Genomic DNA, 18,627 nt, shown 5'->3' with positions numbered 1-18,627 from the left:
AACTTATGCATTAATAATAGGGTTTTGGCGTCTCTTAGTTAAAGTTCATTAGATATCAATTGTTTGGTTGTTGTATGTTGAGAAAGGTTGGGGAACAGACGTAGAGTGGTATATTTCTTCTGAATGTAGTCTGGATTGCGGAAAACATTTAGGATTTTTTCCTTTATGTGGTAAAAGTGGATCCTAAGAATGACATCCCTGGGTACATTGTCGGGAAGGTAAGGAAATTTCAGAAGACAGTGAACTCTGTCTACCAGTAGTTCCTTCTCAGTGATCATAGGAAGATAAATTGAAAAAAGGTTGTGGACATATAGTATGCAGACTGCTGGCTCTGCATGGATTTGGAAATGCCTCTAATTTTTTGTTTTTTGTGGAGGAATCTGTCTTCCAGATCTGCCAATTTGTCTCGCAACCAGGAGAGCTCATCAGCCTTTTCATTGTGGAAGTCAAGTAGGTTATTAAAAGAAGAGGCAAAGTTCCCCAGATTTTGTTCTATGTGGTCCGCTCGCTCTTCCAGATCTTGTATATCCCCTTTAAATTTGTTGGTGCAAGGCAGCATGTCTGCTTGTAGAAAGGAGTGAAGCGACATGAGCATTTCTTTTAAAGTGATATCCAAAATGGGCTTATGAGATGTCAGGAATGATGATATTGGGTCAGGTGCATTGACTGTGGTACATGGGGTGGAGGAGCTGGAGGAAGTGGAGAGCTGTGGGGCATGCAGAGCCCAGTAAGAGCAGAGTTTAGTTGATGTGCAGTAGTGGTAGGTGTGTGCCGTGAACAGCTGCTGCCATCACCATTGTGTTGCAGCCTCTCTTTACATTTTGGGGACATCCTATGGGTGAGAAGGGTGTTATGCTCACTGTTAGAGATGGCCTGCCGGTTCGCCAGGCGGTCGTTTCGCGGAAAACTTTGGTCGTTTGCGGTCTGCCAAACCGCCGGACATCTGGCGATGTTCGCAGCGGTCCACAATGTTACATGGGTAAGAACTTTGACCTATGACACATCCATCAGGTGGTGCAGGACAGCCAATTGAGACATTTCAGCACATGGACATACCCCCTACCTTATAAATAGACCTGATCTGGCGTCCATCTTACATTCTGCTGTTTGTCAGTATAGGGAAAGGGTGCTGTGTTTGGAGCAGGGACAGGCTGTATTATTTCAAATAGCTATCTAAAAGTTCCACAAAAGTCCTTTCAGCATAGGTGTGCTACTTGCTCTAGTATATAGGTGTCTAATACATTCATATACTTTTTGTCAGTTTAGGGAGAGGTTGGCATTTCCATCAGGGACAGAGTTTAGCGACACAGATCTCTACCTAACAGGTCCACAAAAGTCCTTTCAAACACTGGTAGAGGTGTGCTACTTGCTCTAGTATATAGGTGTCTAATACATTCATATACTTTTTGTCAGTGTAGGGACAGGGTGCTGTTTCCATCAGGGACAGAGTTCAGCGACACAAATGGCTACCTAACAGGTCCACAAAAGTCCTTTCAATATGTCTCAGCCAATCAGGAAGGATAGTCCCGGCCAGACAGCCGAGTCTCTTGTGCAACATGGCTGAATCGAGATGGGACTCAGGTCAGTATTAGGGGGGCTGAGGGAGGCTGCTTCAAACTGAAGGTTTTTTATCTTAATGCATAGAATTAGTTCTATGCATTACCTTCTGCCTGTAAAACCACTTTATACAAAATGTACAAATATACAGTATATACAAAATGAGGGACAAGGATAACAGGGAATGCCAAGGATGCCATGGAGGTGGGGAATCAGGACTGAGTACAGGAAAAAGGAGCAGAAGTAATGCAGCAATGGTGCAGGGTACAGGATTCAAAGCTACATAAAGAGCAGAAGCAGGATAAATCGCCATACAATATCTGCAAGCAAGGCAAATCTAGACACTGATGCTAGGTGTATCAGCAAGAAGGAAACTTAAGTTCCTTCCCAGCAGCTGGGACAATGAGAAGCTGATTACTGGAACCTTTTGGCTGCTGAATAACATCTGCTTGTGGACTCTGGAACTACAGCTTTCTGCCCAGGGAGCAACAGTGCCACCAGCAGATGGATCAGGTCCTGACAACCTTTTTGCATAGAGAAGTTAGGTTTCCTATAATACCACACATGCATTAATACAAAGTGATCATTGGGTATGATTGTCAAGCTTACTTGAATTTGTTGTTAAATAGACAATTTTGTAATTTAATCCTTAAAGTGATACTATAGGTTCGATTTAAAAAAACAAAAAAACAAACAAACATGTCATACTTACCTCCACTGTGCAGTTTGTTTTGCACAGAGTGACCCCGAACATCCTCTTCTGAGGTCCCACGGCGGTTCTCTCAGCTCCTCCCCGCATCAGATAACCCCCTCTGGGAAGCGATATCCCAAGGGGGTTACCTTGCGGGATATCACAAGGGTTACCTTGTCCAGAAATTGGCGGCCTTAGCCGCCGAATGCAGGACTCGGCGCCCACGTCATTGGATTTGATTGACAGCAGCGGGAGCCAATGGCTGCGCTGCTATCAATCTATCCAATGAAGAGCCGAGAACCCGAGGAGAGAGCAATGGCGGATCGCGCCCATGGAAATTTGGGGCTCAGGTAGGTAAAACAGGGTGGCTGGGGGGACAGACACTGCAAGGTGTTTTTTCACCATAATGCATAGGATGCATTAAGGTGAAAAAACACAAAGGCTTACAACCTCTTAATTACAACTAAATCACCTCCTATTTATGCCCTGCAACACTGAAAAGTGAAATTAGTATGAAAAAGAAAAGTTTGATATATAAATTTAGCTAGGTTAAGTTGGAAGCTAGAAGAAAAAGGCCAAACCACTATAGAAACTGATCCATCGCCACCCTGGCTTTATCATGCATAGTCACTTCAAATTACTTAAAATGGAACTTTACCCTGGAAAGGCATGTTTAATATTTGTAACCCTCCTCCCCCCATAATCCCATAATAATAAGCCGAGATAAAATGTTCAGCCCTCTGGGAAACATGGAAAACGCCATCACATATTCCAGGAAGCTGTAGTACCATTCACACAGCAACCAGGGGGCAGAGACTTGTGTGCCATTGAAGTTGGGCTGCCTAAATCTGAAAGATGCAGTTGGCTGAGGAGAACCAAGATGGTGTCGCCGGACACAGAAGCTGAACAGTGGATCATTGCAGGGGCAACGCTGGATCTCTTGGATAGGTGAGTGTATATTTTCAAGAGAACACATCATAACAGGTAAGGAGGATGGGTGGGATGAAATAAGGGGGAGAGTTACTGTAAGTTCCTCTCTAATGACATTTCATGACAGAAAACATATCTGAAAAAAAGTCCTACAATGTAAATACAATGTCAATCAAGACATTCAAGGATGTAAATCCATTATCAATCACAACGATCCGTGCATGACAATCCTCTCCAGCTACAACTAAAAATTCCTATGCATTGCTGGAATGTGAACAGCAGCACTGGGGATGGCCATATTTCATTAATAATGTCACCTTGGATGTTTACAATTTGAAAAAAGTGGATGGCTTGCCAACAAGTGAATGACTTTTGGTTGCAGCAGTTGGAGGTTCAGGCAGGCAAAATGGCAAAATCTTTTATTTTGTCCATTCAGCAAACTGCAAACAGTTTGGGTTCAGGTCAAACTCATGGTTGACCTGAACACAAAGCTTAGACATCCACAATAGTAAACTATATTGTGATTGACTACTTTGAGTTACTGCATTTTACACATCTTCATCTGCTGTTTACATTATATTACAGAACAAGTTAATTAAATCACCTACGCATTTATAAAAATCTTGTTTCTTAAGCAGAATATTAGCTGTAAGCATAACATGGCACACAGGGCTTTTAGCAACCAATACCTGTAACATGAAAGAAATCATTTTTTATGCTTTACTGTTGCAGTATATCATTGTCAGTGACAGTTCTGTCTTAGGAGAAGCACTTACCCCATACACTTTATTGCTTGATAGCTTGGTGATTGCTTTTAAAAAGCAATACATTTATGACCTGATTCAACAGTGTCATTAGCTCACGTTCACTTTTTTGATCGATGTGCTAAATTAGAGCTCATAGTCTCTTTGTTTTGCCATTGCTAATTTAAATGGGTTACCTTTATGTCAAAAGCATAATGACAACATAGCTGCCTTGTAGAAATATTTTGTTACATATGCTTTCTAACCTTTGATTTGTTCCCTTTTTTTATTTGTAGACAGAACTTTTTCCTTAAGCTGTTCTCACCTGTACAAAAAAAAAAGAGATGAAGACAAAAACGAGAAGAAGGTGAAAAACAAAAACTCATTAAATATTAACACTTCAATTAAATAAAGTTAATAATTTAACTACTTTTGTGGTGCTCAGAGGTAGAAAAGAAATTTCATTATGCTTTGGTTTAGCTCCATAAAATTCAATGAATCAAACCAAATTGCACTTTTATTGCATGGAATTTGAATGAAACTAAAGAAAAACGTAAACTGAAAACTGTAATGCTAAATTGTTTGAAATTTGCTATGTTGTTTGGTCTTAATGCAACATGATGCAGACATACTGTATATTTACTTTATATATTTATACATTATATATAGTGACAGTGGGAGGCCCTGCAACTGTGAAAGTGTAGGAGAAAATTACACAAGATTTACATTAAGACTTAAAGCGGACTTCCACCCAAAAGTGGAACTTCCGCTTAATCCACTCCTCACCCCCTTACATGCCACATTTGGCATGTAATTTTTTTTGGGGGGGTCGGGGGCTTCAGGAGGAGTGGGACTTCCTGTCCCACTTCCTCCTTCTGCCCAGGGACCACTAAGGCGATACGTCATATGGCCTTTTGGCAGCCCATCTCTGTAGGCGATCGCCTGGGACATGTGACAGGTCCCAGGCGATTGCCTGTCCAATCAGGTAGCGCAGCGCCACTTGTGCATGTGCAGTGAGTGCCCAGCCGTGAAGCCAAAAGCTGTCACGGCCGGGTGCCCACAGTTAGGATGGAGGCACTGGCGGAGAGGGGGGGAGAGGAGCGGAGCTCTGTGCGGTGCATCCCTGGACAGTAGAGCAGGTAAGTGTATGTTTATTAAAAGTCAGCAGCTATGCTTTTTGTAGCTGCTGACTTTTAATAAACATCAAAAAAGTCTGGAACTCCGCTTTAATGTGAGGTTCTACACTATCGCTTCTGAGCAGAGAACACTGTGTATTTGGATTTTTCTGGATCCTGTAAACCTGAATGGGGCTTGGAGCGTGAAGGTTCAAAAATGTCCTTGGTGGGATGGAACCTTCAATCCTGTGTCTGGATTTTACTGGATGCCTGCAGCCTGAGTGAGTAAACAACAGTTGAAATTGTGGTGCAAACAAATGCTAATGCACTATTCACATGAATTAGCCTCTATCCACCTAGATAAGTGGTAATATATGCTTCTGGTAGGTAGTTCATAACATGTTCATAAAAATCCCATAGGAAAGGTGTTGTAGGCAGACAGGAACATATCTCTGAAACTACAAAAAAAGAACACACAGAGGTGCAAGCTAAGTGCAGCATCAATGGGTTAATTGTGAATTAAAAGCCAAATGGAAACTCGCATAAATATGAAATCAAAGAGCTTATCTGCAGCCATGCCGCATTGGATGTAGCCATGCCACATTGGATGGAAGCCGTTCACCGGAAGAGCTGCTTGTGACAGTAAACAGCATGTTATCAGTGAAGAAGCTAAGTCCAATGTTCTAGGAAGTGAAGGTAGCACTTCCTGGAACATTGGAGTTTGTTTCCTCACTGATAACATGCTGTTTGCTGTCATAAGTGGCTCTTCTGGTGGACAGCTTCCATCCATTTTTTGCCCAGTCTCTTTCTTATTGTTGAATCATGAACACTGATCTTACCTGAGGTGGTTCTTTAGATGTTGTTAGTTCTTTTATGCCCTCCTGGATGAGTTGTCGTCATGCTCTAGAAATAATTTTTGTAGGCCGGACACTCCTGGGAAGTTTACCACTGTTCCAAGTCGGATTGGGGTTTCTTGTCGCTTATCTGCCACTGTCTTCTGACAGTTTGTGTCACAGTCTACCTATTTATTACTACATAAAACGAACACCTACCCAATGCCCAGGAGGCTGGTTAGGTTAAAGTATTGTACATACACCGTTCTACTGCTAACAGTCGAATTAACGTTTTTTCTTCTGAAATTCGTTTGGTCTACTTCTATGCTCCTGATGAAGCATTTTTTACGTGAAACATTTTGAGAGTAACAGCAAGATCTACCACCTCGCATATTGAACCCAGTCTCAATAACTAAAAGTCTATATATACCCTTTGATGCTATATGTTCTCATATTATGAGTATATTTGCATATAGTATACGTTTTTTTAAAATACCATTGTCATATATACTGGAATCATATGCTGACACTACTGTCTTACAAAGTTGTGTATACAATTTTTTCTACATGTGCTTTTTTTATAAATAAATATTTATAGATTTTTTACATTAGTTACTTGTACCGCCAAAAGTCCACTTTATTAGTCTAGATTAATTCTCACTTTCACTGTTCCAAGTTATCTACATTTGTGGATAATGGCTCTCCCCGTGGTTCAATGGAGTTCCAAAGCCTTAGAAATGGATTTGAAACCCTTCCTAGACTGATGCATGTTTGTTTCTAATCTGTTCTTGAATTTTTTTAGATTGTGGCATGATGTGAGACTTTTTGTGATCTGTTAGTGTGCTTCCCTTTTCAGACAGCTTCTATTTATGTGATTTCTTGATTCAACAGGTCTGGAAGTAATCAGGCCTCTTTGTGGCAAGTGAAATATAACTCAGCTTTCCAAAAAATTGTGGTTAATCACAGTTTATTCATGATTCAGCATGGGAAGGGCAATTACTTTTTCACATAGTGCCAAGCAGGTTTGAACAGCTTTTTTCCCTTAAAGGGGTTAAAAAGGTAAAAATGTTTTTCCCTAAATAGCTTCCTTTATCTTAGTGCAGTCCTCCTTCACTTACCTCATCCTTCCATTTTGCTTTTAAATGTCCTTATTTCTTCTGAGAAATCCTCAATTCCTGTTCTTCTGTCTGTAACTACACACGGTAATGTGAGGCTTTCTCCCTGGTGTGGAGAAAGCCTCTTGAGGGGGGAGGGGGCGAGCAGGAGTCTCGGGACACCCACTAACACACAGCTCCTTTCTCTATCGGCAAAGTAGAGAGTGTCCTGACTTGCCTGCTCGCCCCCTTCCCCCTCAAGAGGCTTTCTCCACACCAGGGAGAAAGCCTTGCATTACTGTGTGTAGTTACAGAAAGAAGAACAGGAAGTGAGGATTTCTCAGAAGAAATAAGGACATTTTAAAAGCAAAATCGAAGGATGAGGTAAGTGAAGGAGGACTGCACTAAGGTAAAGGAAGCTATTTAGGGAAAACATTTTTTTACCTTTACAACCCCTTTAATAAATCTATCTTTGTGTAATATTAAAATTAGTTTGATGATCTGAATCATTTAAATGTGTGAGAAATATGCAAACAAAAAATAATCAGAAAGGGGGCAAATATGTTTTCACAGCACTGTGTGTATATATATATATATATATATATATATATATATATATATATACACACACACACACATATACAGTAATTGGCCACCTTATTAGGTACACTTGGAGATTGCCCTGGATTTCTTGTCCTTGCTTCTTGGGATTTTACAGAGAGGTGTGAGAGTGTAGGCAAGTAAGTGAGTGTTCCATAAATGTAAATGGAGCCCTTGTGGCCAATCTCCAGTGACAGTCTTCAGTGAAAAATATTTATTTCGCAATATCATGGTCAGTGGACATTCAAAGTTACTGCATGTTATTTTCTGCAGCAGTTTGCTATAAATCATGTTTTGAAAGTGTTTGACAGTAATTATGAGGTCTTTCAACAAATTTAGGCCTAAGAATATTAGATCTCAATTTTTCCTTTGAATTTCTATAGGAATAAAGTTTTACACAAACCTTTTTATATTCAAGTTAAGATTATTAGGCTATGTTTGAGCTAATAAATTGCAACAGAAACTTGGTTCATATGCAGTATATTTTCATTAATAATGTACATATATTTTGTATACTATAAATATACATATATGTAGCACTACCCCCTAGCTGCTGGTTAGTTTTGGGTGGCATGTTACCTCTATTCCTTCGCTGTCTAGGGTATACGATGAGAGCTGAGAAGAACTGCAATGTCCACACTACAAGAATAAAAGTAGTAGCTGAAGAGGTAGAGGGGTAATAGGTAGTAGGTTCAGGTGTAAAACTTTGTTTGGAAACAATCCCGCTTCCAGCAATGTAACTTTCGTCGCCACTCTAGTCACAGTGGGTATTGTGCACCTGGATAGGCCTCTCTCACTAGCCTAGCAGCCAGGATGTCACACGGAAAACTTTAGCAAAGTCTCTGCCACAGACCTTCCCAAAGGTGGAGATGTATTCGGTCCAGAATCCTTCTCAACACAGGATTAAGCACACAGATCTCTCTTGAATAAACTTGAAAATTTAAAACTGACAGGCGACCATCACTCAGCCTTTCAGCAATCGTGTGTCCTTCAATGAAGTTCAAGGCCTCTCCTGAGATACCAGCCTCTGGCTGGATGCTCTCCAAGACAGGTTCTTCATCACGTGACTTCCTCCCTCAGGACAGACAGCACAGGACCACTCTGCAACTGTAAACCCGGTCTGACTACCAGGCCTACATAGTGGATCACAACCCTGGACCAATGTGGTCCCGGAGCCAGGAACACTTGAACACGCACCCCCGGCCATGAGGGCCACACACGGGGGTAGTTGGATGACAGACCAGCGATCGACGACTGCAAACTAATGACGTCTGCCCCTTAAGTACTCTCCCCCAGCATGCACAGCGAGGTGATCAATCCCCACTGATTGGCTGCTGAGGAAAAACACCCAATACACCTTGACTCGACTGCTGCCACCCTTGGCCTGGGGTGGGACCAACACCCCAGACAGCAATAGTGGTCACTCATAGTACAGCCATGGCTGGAACAGAGGCCCAAATTTGGTAAAACAATACAGTCAGAGGTAGTTAAATCTCTGACCACGCTCTAAATTTAAGGCAGCACCAGCTATGGAAAACAGCAGGGCGCTACATATATTTTTTGAGCCCCTATTAAATTATCAAAATTAATATAAATGTTTTCCCTGTGGAATATTTTGGCATAGAGAACTAATTCAAATAGTTCAATGCCCAAAATGAAATGTATATTAAGTATTTTTTAGAAATACAAATACAGAGATAAATGTCTGACTCTTTGTACAGCAATTATACCCTTTATATACCAGTAGATACAATATGTGATATTAATTGATATCTAATAATCAACAGGATTTGTATGATAAACAACCAAGAGTTTTTAAGTGATAGTTTATTAATTTGACTGTCTTAATTTGACTCAATAATCTGTTTTATTAAATCCAATTATGATGCGCAATTGCATCGTTTTTAAATCTACTTAAATTCTGCTCATAAGATTTTGCCACTGGGTCTTTCTAATTTTTATGCTATTTATTGCTTACTATTTGCCTTCTGTTCTTTAGAGTATTCTCTGTTGCCAAATATTGATCACATTTTTAATAGAAAATTGTTCCCAATAGAATTTTGAAGTGATACTTCAATTATCTCTGTGAATAACATTCTAACAAGCTAGAAAGACTATTATAAGCATTCAATAACTTATTTTGAGTGGAAGTGGAAGGTATATGTTCTAGGCATTTCACAGTTTTTCAGGGTGCATTTCTGATTAAATGTAAAGACATTTTATTTTAGGAGGGAATATCAAAACAAAAAGTATGATGAATAGTATGATAAATTATAAATAGTATGATAAATACATTTCCTATACAAATGCTTAAATTAGACCTAAAGTTTAATACAATACATGTAAACAAATTACCCTTTAAGCTGTAAAATAGTTATGGACATGGTGCCTGGTAGTATTTGGTGAACCGTTCAGCCCTGCATGAGTTCATTGGCTGTTCGCCTGTTCGAGAACACCCATATTGTCAGGGCATTTGACTGTTTGGCCTGTCGAGCACCCTACAATGCACTGCACGCCACACAGTGCATTGAAAGCCCTGATTGGCTGAGGCAATGAAGGATTTTGCCCAATCTGGCCACAAGACACTGTCAGTTCCATGATTGGAGATAATAATAATGACTGTGCCCAATCATGGCTCATTGCTAATAGACCTGCCCCAGAGCAGTTATTTGCAGTGTGATATTGGAGTGGAGATAGAAAGAACAGGTTTGGTACTTTTCCGTGCTACTAGCGAGTTAGTGTGCTATTATGTGCTATTGTGAGTGTAAAATATCAGTGTAGTGTGAATATAGTGATTAGTGCAGCATGAGTGTGGTGTGACTGTTAATTTTTACTGTAGTGTCAGTTTAGTGTCTCAGGGCAGGTTACCTGCAGTTTATTGAAGTGTGTCAGTGTAGACTGCAGTATATTGAACTGCGTTAGTGCATTTTTACAGCAGTATTTTGAAGTGTGTTAGTGCACTTTTACAGCAATATATTACATAGTTACATAGTAGGTGAGGTTGAAAAAAGACCATCAAGTCCAACCTATGTTTGTGATTATATGTCAGTATTACATTGTATATCCCTGTATGTTGCGGTCGTTTAAGTGCTTATCTTTTTGAAACTATCAATGTTCCCCGCTGATACCACCGCCTTTGGAAGGTAATTCCACATCATTGCCACTTTTACAGTAAAGAACCATCTACGTAGTTTAAGTATATTGAAGTGCCTTAGTGTACTTTTACTGCAGTATATTGAAATGCATCACAGTTTTATTGCAGGGCATTGAAGTGGCTCAGTGCAGTTTTACTGCAGTATATTGTAGTGTGTCTGTGGAGTGTGTCTGTGTATTGAGTACTCAAGTTAAAGTCCACCAAACACTACCCTCCATTTATTAAAGTGCATCCAAGTACACATTTCCCTGTCTCTATTACATTTCGGGAATAAGCTTCCCCATCATGATTCAGAGGCAACAAGTAAAGGCAGACATTTCCATGCACTGTAAGGGGGCCAGCAGCATCTGTGTCCACAAGCAAAGGTAGACGTGGGCTGTTCTCAGGCAGGGCACCATCTCCTCTGTTTAGTGATGTTGCCCATGCTATCCAGCCATAGCACACAGAGGATTCGCTGGATTCAGGTAAAATTGCGCTATTTTTATGGTGGCGCAGGGCAACGATTTTGCCCTGCGCCCCCGCAAAATTACTGCGCTGCCCTTGATTCACGGAGCAGTAGCTCCGTAAATTGCGTGGGCGCGCCGGCAAAATGCCCGGCGTAAGCGCGCGCAATTTAAATGATCCCATAGGGGGCGGGAATCATTTAAATTAGGCGCGTTCCCGTGCCGAGCGTAGAGCGCATGCTCCGTCGGGAAACTTTCGTGCATTGCGGCAAATTATGTCACAAGGACGTCATTTGCTTCAAAGTGAACGTGAATGGCGTCCAGCGCCATTCACGATTCACTTACGCAAACTACGTAACTTTCAAATTTCGCGACGCGGGAACGACGGGTATACGTAACATTGGCTGCCCTAATAGCAGGGGCAGCCTTACGCGAAAACCGCCGTACGGAAACAAAGTAAATTGCGTACACAGGGCTCGCGCAACGTTGTGAATCGGCGTTAGTATGCAATTTGCATACTATACGCTGAGCACAACGGGAACGCCACCTAGCGGCCATCGCAAGAATGCAGCCTAAGATATGCGGGCATAAGAGCCTTATGCCGCGCATATCTTAGGCTGCAGTCGGCGTAACGAGGTTCCTGAATCAGGAGCATTCATTACGCCGGGGCAAGTAAGCAATTGCACTGTGTAACTTATGGTAACACAGGCGCAATTGCTTCTTGAATCCAGGTCAATGTGTTGAACTGGCTTACTAAATGCTCCTCATCCTCCTTATCCTCTATGACCCAGACTAGTGTGCAGTTCACCATAGCTGCAATAGCAGCTTATTCTGCCTCCTTGTCCATAGCTCTTGCCATAGCCCCACCATCATGCATGGAGGAGTCAGCTGAGTTATTTGAACACAGCGTCAGCCACTTGCACCTTGATGATGAACAGGCATTACTTGATTTTGATGTTGGTTCTGAGGTTGAGGAAGGTAGGAACATGAGTCTGCAGAGAGAGAAGAACACTGATAAACAACAAATTGGCAGTCATGTTCCCCCAGCCACAGCGTATAGCCAAGTTGGCTCCAGTGAGGATGAGGATGAAAGGGATGATCATGAGGTCACTGACTTAGGTGCCGGATAGAGCAGAGGAGGAAAATTAGGGTTTGGAACAACCCCAAAGAGGCAGCCATTATGGAAGAGTAGAGAGCAGCCACCCTATCCCATCACATTGTGGGGCTGTTATCTACCGGGCCCACTTTCCACAGATCAGCTGTCAGAGCCTTTTTTAACACACGTGAAGCTGATTGCACTGTTGCAATTTGTAAACTTTGCCTCAAGCAGATCAAACGTGGCAAAAACACCTGCCATTTGGGTACCAAGGCATTTAACCTCCCACCACTCAGCCCGTTGGTAAGAGCACCTGAAAGCCACACAAATGTAATTATGTTCCTCCTCACTCCTCAACTTTCAAGTCTACCTCCACAATATCTCATAACCTCTCAGCAGCCTCCAGTGACATGGATGATAGTGTAGTGAAGGGTGTCACAGGTCCTTTAAGCATGTCTGCCAGCAGCACACCATCAGCTGTAGACTATAGCAGGCAAATTTCACTGCCCCAGATGCTGCAGAAAAAGAAAACACAGTCACTTCCACCCACATGCCTAGCATTTAAATTCAAGTGTGTCAAAGCTGCTTCCTTTACAACTTCTGCCTTTCTGTCAGGTGAATTCTGCCCCTTCTGTGATTTTGCAGAATTTGCTGAACCACAATGGCAGGTTCCCAATAACTACTTTTTTGTAGATAAGACCATTCCAGCTCTGTACCATCATGTGGATGGCAATGTTGTGGCATCATTGGACAAGACAGTTAACCGCAAGTTCCACATTACTGCTGACATGTGGTCCAGAAAGTATGGTCAGGGATGATACTGTATATTTAGTTCACAGCACAATGGAAAACTCTGTTTTTGAAAACTCTGTTGCTTGCAACTGAGAAGGATGCAGGACAGGGCTCAGTGTTGCAGCCTGTTTTGCCATCACATATTCATAACGGATGGCGGTGATGATTGTCAGTTCCACCCCCTCATCATCCCCCTCCTCCATGCTCTCCTCTGCTGAATTAGCCTATGAACCACCAGTACCCCCTAAGCATTCAAGGGGCTATTCAATGAGTCAGGCTAAAATATGCCATGCAGTGCTTCAGCTGGTCTGTTTAGATACAGGAGCCACACCAGAGCAGAGATTCTTTGAGCTCTGTAAAGGCAGGCCCAGAGGTGGTTCACACCACGCCAGCTCGAGCCAGGAATGATGGTGTGGGATAATGGCACTAACCTCCTGTTTGCCCTTAGACAAGGGAAGTTGACACACGTACCATGCCTAGCACCTGTCCTCAATTTGGTGGTGCATACATTTCTTAAACTGCAAAGTAACATCAAAAGGGAAACCTATATGTGTTACCAACACCCCTGTATGGAATAGAAAAGGAGAAAATCCCCAAGGGTGGGGCTTTTCTTAAACAGGTAGCCAGGTTTGCAAGACCTACTAAAGCAGGCCAGACGAGTCTGTAGCCATTTCAGGTGGCCATACACAGCCAGTGTTTGGTTGGCTAAGATTCAGCGGGAATTACACCTGCCCATAAACTGCCTGGTTTTTGATATGCCTACCAGGTGAAACGCAACTTTGGCAATGCTACAGTGGCTGCACATGCAACAGAGGGCTGTCAATGAGTACATGTGTGATTATGGCACAACGACAGGCTCAGGAACGCTTGGTTTTTATCCCCCACTCCAATGGTTGCTGATAAAGGATGCATGCACTGTACTGTCACCATTTGAGGAGGCAACAAGGATAGTGAGCTGTGACAATGCATGCATCAGTGACACAATCGCTGTTGTGTTCCTGCTGGAGCAGACTCTGTGTGGCATTATAGACAGGGCACTCGTGGCAGAGCAGCGGGAGAAAGAGGAGGACTTCCTTTCCTCTCAAGGCCCGCTTTTTGCAGACCACATTCTTACAATGCCACAGAACACACAAGAGAAGGGGGATGACATAGCAGACCAGACATAGCAGATGACAGATCATTGTACCAGTCTGCTTCTAGAACCATGTGATCTCATTGACCATTTAGAGCAGACCACATGACAATTGTACACAACATTTTTTGGGCACTTTTCATTATTGTATTCCATTGATTATTATTGGGACTTTATTTTGAGGGACTATGTTTCATATAAGTTTATACATTGTTTGATTTATTTTATTCTTGTGATTGAGTTACATACTTTGTGCACTATTTTATTGGACATATTATATATATATATATATATATATATATATATATATATATATATATATATATATATATATATATATATATATATATATATATATATATATATGCATTGTTTGAGACTTTGTTTTATATATATAAATATGTGTATTTTTCCATTTATTTAGCAGCAAATAAACAAAACTCAGTGGTGATTAAATACCACCAAAAGAAAACTGTGTGAAAAAATGTCATATGGATACAGTGTTGCATGACCGCGCGATTATCATTCAAAGTGCAACAGTGCTAAAAGCTGAAAATCGGCAAGAAATTAATGGTTGATCCAGAAGTTCAAGATCTTGTGAAATTTATTAAGATTATTATGAAGGGTGCAGGTAGGTTTGTCATTCATCATAATCAAGTTCAATGGCAGGGGCATTTTTGGCAGTGTGACCACATTTACTGCTCTCACAAGTGCTAGGGGACACACACAAGCACAGTAAAAAAGATATTTAAAAAGGGATACTCAAAAAAATGAGTACAACGAGCAGGAATTCAGTACACCGAGTGGCCATTCAATGGCCACTCTATAATGCCCTGTACACATGATCGGTTCGTCTGATGAAAATGGACTGATGTACCGTTTTCATCGGACGAACCGATCGTGTGGGGGCCCCATCGTTTTTTTTTCATCGGTGAAAAAAAATAGAACCTGTTTTTAATTTTTCTTATGGTTAAAAAAACAATAGAAAAAAAATGATCGTCTGTGGGGAAATCCATCGGTCAAAAATCCATGCATGCTCAGAATCAAGTCGACGCATGCTCGGAAGCATTGAACTTCATTTTTCTCAGCACGTCGTAGTGTTTTAAGTCACCGCGTTGGACACGATCGGATTTTTAACCGATGGTGTGTAGGCAAGACGGATGAAAGTCAGCTTTGTCAGATATCTGATGAAAAAATCCATCTGTCCGTTTTCATCAGATGAATTGATCGTGTGTACAGGGCATAAGTGGTAAATTATTTATTTATCTGAAGGATAAATATATTTCTTGAACGTTTAATAGCTGTTTTCTCAAAGAAGAACATATTTTCTCAGTATTACAAATGTCATTAGTCTCTATTAGAATGATAAATTATTCCCTATAAAATAATAACAGCCCTAAAAGTGCAAAACAGTAACATTTATTGATTCTTATACCAAAGTTGTAAATAAATGTTTATCTGGAAAAAAAAAAAAAGACTAATGAACTTTCCCATCAGCACTGTTTTGACAAATATATGTGTTATATTGCATTACATTTGGTTCATCAAGTTACAATCAGGTATACTTTGGAAAGAAACTATACAGAATATTTAGTGGTACATACAGTACAAGATATAGCATAATCATTTTAGATCAATGTTGGACTGTATTCCTTGGTCCCTCCAGACTATCCAAACAGGTAAGTCACCATTTGTAAGATATTTCCTATTTTAATGATCAAAACAGTAAAAATAACCAGTAAAGTCATTGTGCTTTTTGGTTAATAAAAAACAACGGAGTTGAGAAAACGTTATTTTGATAATATAACCATGTCTCAAAACATATATGTGTGATGTGATGACCCCTATCTTGCAGCTATTTTATTCCAATGTTGTGTCCGCACTTGGGTAACAGGGGATCCTAATCTTCTTCTAAGTGGGAGTTTAACAACAAATTACCTGACGTTTTCTGTCTCTGCTTCCACTAAAGGGGTCTAGTAAATACAACAGGGATTTCCCCATAGGACATTCCTATTACCCAGGATACATTACACTTGCATTCCCCTTAGGGAAAATGTCCACACTTAAATGTAGTTTTCAAAACATTACTTGAACCTGTTAGGACACAAAAAATTGAGAAATTAAATACCAAAAGCTCACACAGGGCTCCTACAGCTCCTTGGCTAGAAGTCAATGGGTGGCATTTGGCATCCAGAAGCATCACACAGATCTTCTTGTGTAGCATGGCAGCCACAAAATAAGATGTTCTAGTGTATCTCTTTTGGTAATAGGGTACTCTTACCAAATGGTGTGGGCCAGCAGCAGAGAGCCAATACTCAGAGCCAGAGAACTTCCCGCCAGTACTCAGAGCTCAGGAGCAGGCATCCAAGAGTACCAATTCAAAGGTATGGGTAAACCAAGGTAAAGAATGCCGGTCAAACCGACCCGATGTAGTCACGGGGTATGGCGACAGCTGACGTTGTTCTGGCCATGCTCCCTGATGTGAACACTTGAATCATGGTATATAAAATGTATTTATTTATTTTGTTTATTATATAGCATAAATCAAGTAGCAACTGTGGTTGCAGCAGAAGCAGAAGAGGTTGGTTTTGTTACTGTATGATAAAAAGATTTTTGGTGAACGCAATAAGTAGGAGCAAATTTATTTGGAAGGACTTTGCATTGTTTAATATAATGCTTTCTTCAGTGAACAGTATGGTGATGTCATGTATAGTATACAAAAAACAAAAGGGATTACATACTAAAAGCAAACAACCTTTTCACGTTGCAAGGGAGTTTTCCCCAAACCTTAGTGAATGTGGTGAAATTTCACATGCAAGGAAAACAGAAAACTGTTTTTTTTTTCTACACATGGATGATGAAACTCAGCAGAGCTTCATCTTATTCATTAACCACTTCCATACCAGGCACTTACGCACCTTCCCACCCAAGACAATTTTCAGCTTTCAGCACTGTCGCACTTTGAATGGCAATTGTGCGGTCGTGCGACGTGGCTCCCAAACAAAATTGGCGTCCTTTTTTCCCCACAAATAGAGCTTTCTTTTTGTGGTATTTGATCACCTCTGCGAAAAAAATATGCGCAACAACTAAAAAAAGACTGAAAATTTTGAAAAAAAAATATGTTTTTATTTTTTTCTGTAATTTTTTTTGTAAATAAGTAAGTTTTCTCTTTCAATTACGGGCACTGATATGGCGGCACTGATGGGCACCGATGAGGTAGTACTGATGGGCACAGATGAGGTGGCACTGATTGGCGGCGCTGGTATGCGGCACTGATGGGCACACATAGGCGGCACTGATGGGCACACATAGGCGACACTGATGAGCACACATAGGCGGCACTGATGGGCACACATAGGCGGCACTAATGGGCACACATAGGCGGTACTGATGGGCACTCATGGGCGGCACTGATGGGCACTCATGGGCGGCACTGGGCACTCATAGGCGGCACAGATGGGCACTCATGGGCGGCACTTATGGGTGGCACTGATGGATACTTATGGATGGCACAGATGGGCACTGATAGGTGGGCACTGGGCATGGATGGGCACTGTGGGGTGGCACTGATGGACACTGTGGGGTGGCACTGATGGACACTGGGGTGGCACTGATGGACACTGTGGGGCAGCACTGATCTACCAATGTTGCCAGTCAGTGCCCATTTGTGGCCACTGATTGGCATCTTTTTTTTTTAAAAAGCTTTTTTTTTTTGGTGGTCCAGTGTGGCGATCCGAGGGGGGCTGCGCTGATAAACAATCAGCGCAAACCCCCCTGTCAGGAGAGCCGCCGATCGGCTCTCCTCTACTCGCGTCTGTCAGACGCGAATGAGGAAGAGCCATCAACGGCTCTTCCTGTTTACATCGTGATCAGCCATGGTTGGACACAGCTGATCACGTGGTAAAGAGTTTCCGCCGGAGGCTCTTTACCGAGATCGGAGATGCAGGGTGTCAGACTGACACCCCGCATCACCGATCGCCGCGCTGCGCGCCCCCACGGGCGCGCGCGGCATGAAATCCTGCAGGACATCCATGGACGTCCAGTCAGGATTTCAAAACCACTTCCCGGACGTAAATCGGCCATAGGCCAGGCGGGAAGTGGTTAAGCTTTGGGGAAACCTCCCTTGCAAATTGAAACTTCTCTTGCAACGTGAATGCTCTATTTGTATTTAGTAAATCCAACCCAAAGTCTCCCAATGCTTACCTAGATAGCTTGACTTAGTATTTGTCTACATACTTTTAACCCCCTGAGCGGTATTCCCGAGTCTGGCTCGGGTGAAAATAAGGACCAAAAGCGGTAACCCCGAGCCAGACTCGGGACCGCCTCGCAGTGTCCACAGGCACAAGTTACTTACCTTGTCCCTGGATCCTGCGATGCCTCCCTGCTGTGTGATCGAGCAGTGTCCTCCTCGCTCGATTCACAGTGCCTGTGTGCCGCCAATCTCTGT

This window comes from Rana temporaria, chromosome 5 (genome assembly GCF_905171775.1).
Source record: "Rana temporaria chromosome 5, aRanTem1.1, whole genome shotgun sequence".
Lineage (NCBI taxonomy): Eukaryota > Metazoa > Chordata > Amphibia > Anura > Ranidae > Rana > Rana temporaria.
This window is presented reverse-complemented; position numbering follows the sequence as displayed.